The following is a 6312-nucleotide window of genomic DNA, read 5'->3' on the forward strand; positions in this document are numbered from 1 at the left end:
CCTTTGAAGGGGGCAATTATTTTTATGTATATAATAACATAGAAGTCTTTTCAAGTTATCTATTCCTCATTGCACCAATTTTGGTATTTTATATATTTTAGTAATTTATCTATTTTACTCCTATGTTTTAATTTGTCATGTAGAGTTGTTAATAAATCTATTATTTATTTGTTATAAATTTATTTTTTTAATTTCTTCTTTTATTTGCTAATTACATATTCTTTAGTTCTTCTGTTAGTCTTGCCAATCATGTATCTATATTAATTTTTTAAGAAACTAGATTTTAAATTTTCTGAACTTTCATTATTTTATTATTAATAATAAAAAAATAACTTTTATTATTTCATTATAAAATGAAATTTTCTTTTTCATTTATTAAACAAATAATTTTGGATTTCTTATGTCTCTCTTTATACTTTAAGTTGAAAGTTTAGGTTATTTGCTTTTAACCTATCTTGTTTCTTAAAATACATATTTTAAGTAATATATTTTTGTAACTATTGCTTTAGCTCTTACACAAAAGTGGGCATTAAATATTTTCATTTTCATGCAATTCTAAATATTTCTAAAATGTGTTATTTCCTTTGTAATAATTTATAGTAAGGTATTATTATGGTTTCTAAAAGTAAGAGATATCTTTATGTCATTGAAAATACTACTTTTTAGTTTATTAAACTTGTTTAATAAAGGCAGTTTGATATATTTTATCTGAAATTAATTGAAGTTTCATTTGTAATCTAATTTGTGTTTCTTTTAAAAACATTTTTGCTTCTAAAATATGACCAGAAATAGATATATCATATATATACATATGTACATATTATGTATTATTAGTAATGATATTGTTCATATCTCTAATTTTTGTATAGTTTTGTTAACATCTTCAAATATGTAGTTAATTTATGTGATTCTCTCTGCAGTTTCACCAGTTCTACTTTGCTCTAATTTAAGGCTGTATTAAACTACTTTTATTGTTATTTTGTTTCAGTAGAAAACAACTATATTTTCTTACTCTTTTACCTTTACACAAATAGATTTACATATTAAATAACTGCCAACATTTTTGTTTGGTTTATAATTTCCTGTATAACTTTACCCATCCTCTTTCAACATTTCTTGACTTTTTTTAATAGCAAGATACTACTGGATGATTTTTGCTTCTTAAATACAAGCTCAAAGACCATATATTTTAATTGCTCACTTAAATATTTATATTAAGACAGGAACTCGTTTAAAAGTTACTTCTAACTTTACATTCTCAATTGTAAAAGAAGTAGAAATACAATATTTAAATTGTATAAAAAAACTTCAACTGTTCCTCCACTTTATAGTCCCAAAATGCGAGCTCAAGAGAACTGCCCAAGACTCCCATCTCTCCTCAGCATTCAAACATTGTAGTTCTTCTCCAACTCTCTTCTTTAGCTTCTAAGAGGTTCTTTATGTGGGGATAGTGAAAAATAATTGTATGTGACCACTTATTTTATCACAAAATTTTTCATGGCTTGCATTTGGCCTGTGGCTTTTAAATTCAAAAGCTAAGGATTTAACATCTTTGCTGTCTGCACCCTCCTGAGATAATGGACATTTTAGATCAATAACTAAATGGAGACAGATCACTTGTTGGGAGAAAAGGAAGTGCAGCAGTTAATGCCTACCCATTTCATCCACTGCACCAAGAAGTCTATATTCTAATTTAGTGTGACAGTGAATGTAGTCTGGCTAGGGAGCCTGTAAAGTCCTTGAAATCAGAAACTTTTGCTTATATTTATTTATTACTTCAGCACCCAGCTCAGTATTTGGCATATCAGAGGCAACAACCAATACATACTGAATGAATTTCATACTAATACAGTAGACTCACTCCATGAGGATTCTCTTGACATGGGAGCCTCTGCTTTGCTGTCTCCTTGGTCCTCTGGCCTATAGGGGACTACCTATCATATTCTGCATGCACATGGCCTCCTCCAAATTTCTCTCCTGCCCACCTAAGATACTAGCCTATCTTTCAGAAAAGGGACCAGCCAGAGGAGAGGAGCCATATACCAACCAAGTTATATTCAAATCCATTTTAATTCAAAAATATTACAGCAATTTTACCCTACTTTGTTATAGTCCACTTACAATAAAATTAATTGCAAGGAATGTCTCCCAAACCTAGGGTGGAATAGAAAATTTCTGTTTGACATAATGTTCATGACCTTCATCAAGGAAGCAATTATGATTTGTGATACAACACTTGAGTAATTTTTTGATAGACCTAAATGAGATTAAGAAATTCTAGGACACTAAGGTTGCCCATCCAGCTGAGTGAAATCCTATATATGTGTATATATATATGTGTGTGTATATATATATACACACACATACATATAATTTTAGTATTTTTATTATTTTATACTAAATAGGATTTTTATCCTAAATAAAATATATTTAAAATAAAATCATATATATATATATATATGAATGGATCTAACAATTATCTAATCATTTTCTTAGAAGATACCTTGGAATAATCTTTTTTTTTTTAAGAACCCTTTTCCTTTATGAAAAGTTTACAGCGGGCTCTCCTCAAAAAAAGTAGTCTTGGGAGCCTAGTTAACAGTGGAGAGGCAGTATTTCCCATCCAATGGCAACTGCAGAAGCTAGTGGAAGTGATGAGAAAGGGCAGAGGGTAGGGACCTCTACCACCTATTATCAGTTGGAGGAGGTGGTGAAGCAAAACTCCTTGAAGGAACTGTGGTTGGTGATCCATAGGTGACTCTATAATGTCACTCTCTTCATTGAGGAACACCCTGGCAGAGAAGATGTTCTGCTGCAACAAGCTGTTGCAGATGCAAGTGAAAGTTTTTAAGATGCAGGCCACTCCTCTCATGCCACAGAAATGCTAAAACAGTACTATATTTGTGATGTTCATCTGAGGGACCTCAAACCTCAGGGGTAGCAAGGTTCCTTCAAAAAATGATACATGCAAAAGTTGCTGGGCATAATGGATTTTCCATATCATAGGCGCTATCCTCTTACGTTACCTATGTCACTCCTGCACATCAGAAAGCAAATCCTCCTGATAGACCTTGTTGAAGTCCGGAAGGCACACCTACTTTGGAGTGAAAACTAGGGACTTGCTTTGGAGCTGCAGAAGTGCCCTCTCCTTGACTCCTGCAAGTTATATTCTTCCCCCTTGCAGCCAAGAGAGCTGGCCAGACATCCACCTCAGATCTGGGATTACTGTCCTTCATCTCTCAGATTCTTGCTCCCAAAGTACATGCTCACTGTTCTGTGTCAAACAACTGCTGGTGTTTCTTCTCTTCACTGGTTTCCATGAGTAGCCTTTTATTTCAAAACTTTCTCATAATTGCAGCTCATATGTTACAGTGACATTGCTCTTTGGTAAAAATGCCTGCTTTCAAATACTTTGAATGCACATTAGACATTCTTAACAAGGAAGCAGTCTACTGTTGAACCTTTTCCTTTTCCATTTTTCTTTTAAGTAAAATTTTTAAAGAATTCTGATTTGGCATAGGTGTAGTGGCTAGTGCTTGGTATCCTAGCCCTTTGGAAGGCCAAGCTAGGAGGACTGCTTGAAGCCAGAAGTTTGAGACCATCCTGAGTAACACAGGGAGGCCCCATCTATTTATTTTTTTAATCTGATTTTTTTTTTTTACTTATCATAAGGAATAGTAAAGGCATGCACCTATTACTTAAAACTGCCAGATGATTTTTGTTCCTTGTACATGTGTGCTAAAACTATAAAGAGCTGTGTGGTCATCTCCTCTCCCTTGAGCTACAGTAGAAGGTAGCTCTTCACACCCCCTCAGTCGGGCCCCTTCCCAAGTGGCACTGGACAAAAAGATTACATTTCCCTTTTATATTTTGGAGGTGGAAAGAAACAAGGAAAGGAAGGGATGAACTGGGGTGACAGAACCCTGGTGAATTCAGAGTAATTTTTCTTTAGAAAAATATTGAAAAGCACTACTTCAGGGTAGGAGTTTATAGAAAGCACCAAAGCTTTCATTTTGGTTTGGCACCAGTTTCTAGACATCTGTTTCCTTCTCTTTTAACTGTCTGTTATTGGTAAAATATAAATGTATAATTATGTGTGTAGAGCTTTACCAGGGATTTTCCCTGCTTTTTTGTTTACTGATCAGCAAATTTTTGTTTCTCCATTTTCCAAAAGTAAGAGACTCCAACTTGGCCTTCAGTTTGCCCACCAGTAAAGTAACTTCCATATAAATGGTATTTGAAAGTAAGAGTTCATGACAAGAGACTGTCTTTCATTTCATCCTCTTTTTACCTTCTTGGCTCAAATTTTTGGTTTTGTTCTGTTTTTCCATGAAAATAAAAAAATAGCAGTAGATTAAAAAAAAGTTTGCATAAACATTATTTTGCACCTGGAAGAAATTGGAAATATGGCAGTTCCAAAGATAAACAAGCATTCATTGTATTCAAGAAGCTTATGAAGCAGATGACACCTTAACTGAATCTTTGGTTTCACTGCCTCAACAAGAACCCAGACTTAATGGAAGATACTAAGAAGTAGAAAGTGTGCTTGAAAAACTGGCAGAACTTTACACCCTCAGGTCCACTGTCAGGAAGCTGAACACATTATCCTTTTTAACCTCAATAGCAGGCTGCATTTAAATATTTCCCTCTTATTGTTGTTTGACCTGTTCCTAGAGACTTCATTTCCAGTCACCCAGGAAAAGCCATCAAATTTATATATAATCCCAATAGAAGAATGAATTTAGTAATACCCGATGTGTTATTCTGAAAAGATGTATTCAAAAGAGCTTGTAGCTTCTTATTTTCTTTTCTTGTTCAGCCCAGAATGAAAGTACTAAATGCCAGTTAATTACTTTTCTGACTCAGAACCTAAAGAAGTTGTATGTATATGTTTAGCTGAACATCAAAGCAAAAATAGAGAGAGAGAGAGGGGTAAAAAGAGATTCTATTCAAGCTGCAGAAGGTACAAAGATGAACCCTGCTAAGACATGGCTAGTTCTTCCCCTAAACAAGGAAGAATTTTTAAGTATATCTGCCATGGTATAACAGGTTAAATATATAACACTAACTATTTGCTTCCAACTTTAAAAAAATACAGATTTTTTTAAGACCTAGATAAAATTCTTGGTTCTTCATGGCTTTTTTTCACAGCTTCCTGAAATTGCAGTATTTTTCCAATGCTGAAGGAACTCATAATTTAAAATGGCTGGTCCTGTCAAATTCAACTTGACAGACCCACTGGGAAAATAAAGTCTATATTTCATATAATATTTACAATACACATATTTCAGGCATTACAATTATAAAACCTACACTATTTTATTTAATATAAAACCAAATCTGAGCACAAACACCTATGCAATATCCCATGTCATTAAACCCAGGTGACTCTATATAAAACACACTCATGTGCTTCAAGCCTTTGTAGGAATTAATGAAAAGGGAGGATCTGAGTGAGCTAAAGTAAATATGAACTGTAACTTAAATAGTTGGACTTCGTATATTTTACAGGTTATTTAAATTTCTTGAACCACTTCTCCAAAATAAATTGCTTTGTGCCCTTGTAAGAGGAATCCCATGCAAAATATACATATGTATTAATAAGTTAATAGTCATCCTATCCTATTATTGTGGCATTTAAATTTGTATTCTGATTGATTTTTTTTATCTGCTGAAAATGTAAAATTAATATAATTCAAGATGATTCAAAGGAATAAGTGAAGTGTGCTCTTACTGTTCTTTCAATTATTTTACAGTATGATCAGTATTAAGTCCACAGAGTAATGTACTAAAATAATACAAAATAGATAAATGTTTAGTTCTATTTAACAGTCATCATCAAGTCAATTTACATAAATCCAATTTTATATTCAATAAAGAACTCAAACCAAGATTAAGTCACAAATAAAACCAATTATTACATAAATATTTTAACTATGAAGACCTGCTTTTGTCAAAAAACATATTTAAATTAGAAACAAAAATGTTATTAACACAAATATATTTGTTTTTTTAAGTTCAAAATAAGTCATTGGTGAAAGAATAAATCATAATAGAAATTAGAAAACATTTGCTGCTGAACATAAACATGAAGTATAAAAACAAAAATGTTATTGAATGCTTACATTAGAAAAGAATTAAAAATTAATAAGCCTAGCATCCATATCAAGATTTTAAGAAAATAAAAAATATGAAGAATTTAAGAAAATAAATAAATTGGCCAAAAGTTTTAACAAATAAAGGATCAGAAATTAGTATCCTAAAAAAACAATGCAACAATAGGGAAGATTGAAAAGAAAACCAAGCAAAGAA

At 32.2% G+C, this 6312-nt stretch overlaps 1 pseudogene; it reads left to right on the forward strand.

Moving 5' to 3' along the window:
• The first annotated feature begins 2620 nt into the window (after nucleotides 1-2620).
• On the forward strand, nucleotides 2621-3065 carry LOC105710109 (cytochrome b5 type B-like; annotated as a pseudogene).
• Nucleotides 3066-6312: the final 3247 nt, after the last annotated feature.

Source organism: Aotus nancymaae, unplaced genomic scaffold (assembly GCF_030222135.1).
Source record: "Aotus nancymaae isolate 86718 unplaced genomic scaffold, 86718_ANA_hifiasm-v0.15.2.pri h1tg000062l, whole genome shotgun sequence".
Lineage (NCBI taxonomy): Eukaryota > Metazoa > Chordata > Mammalia > Primates > Aotidae > Aotus > Aotus nancymaae.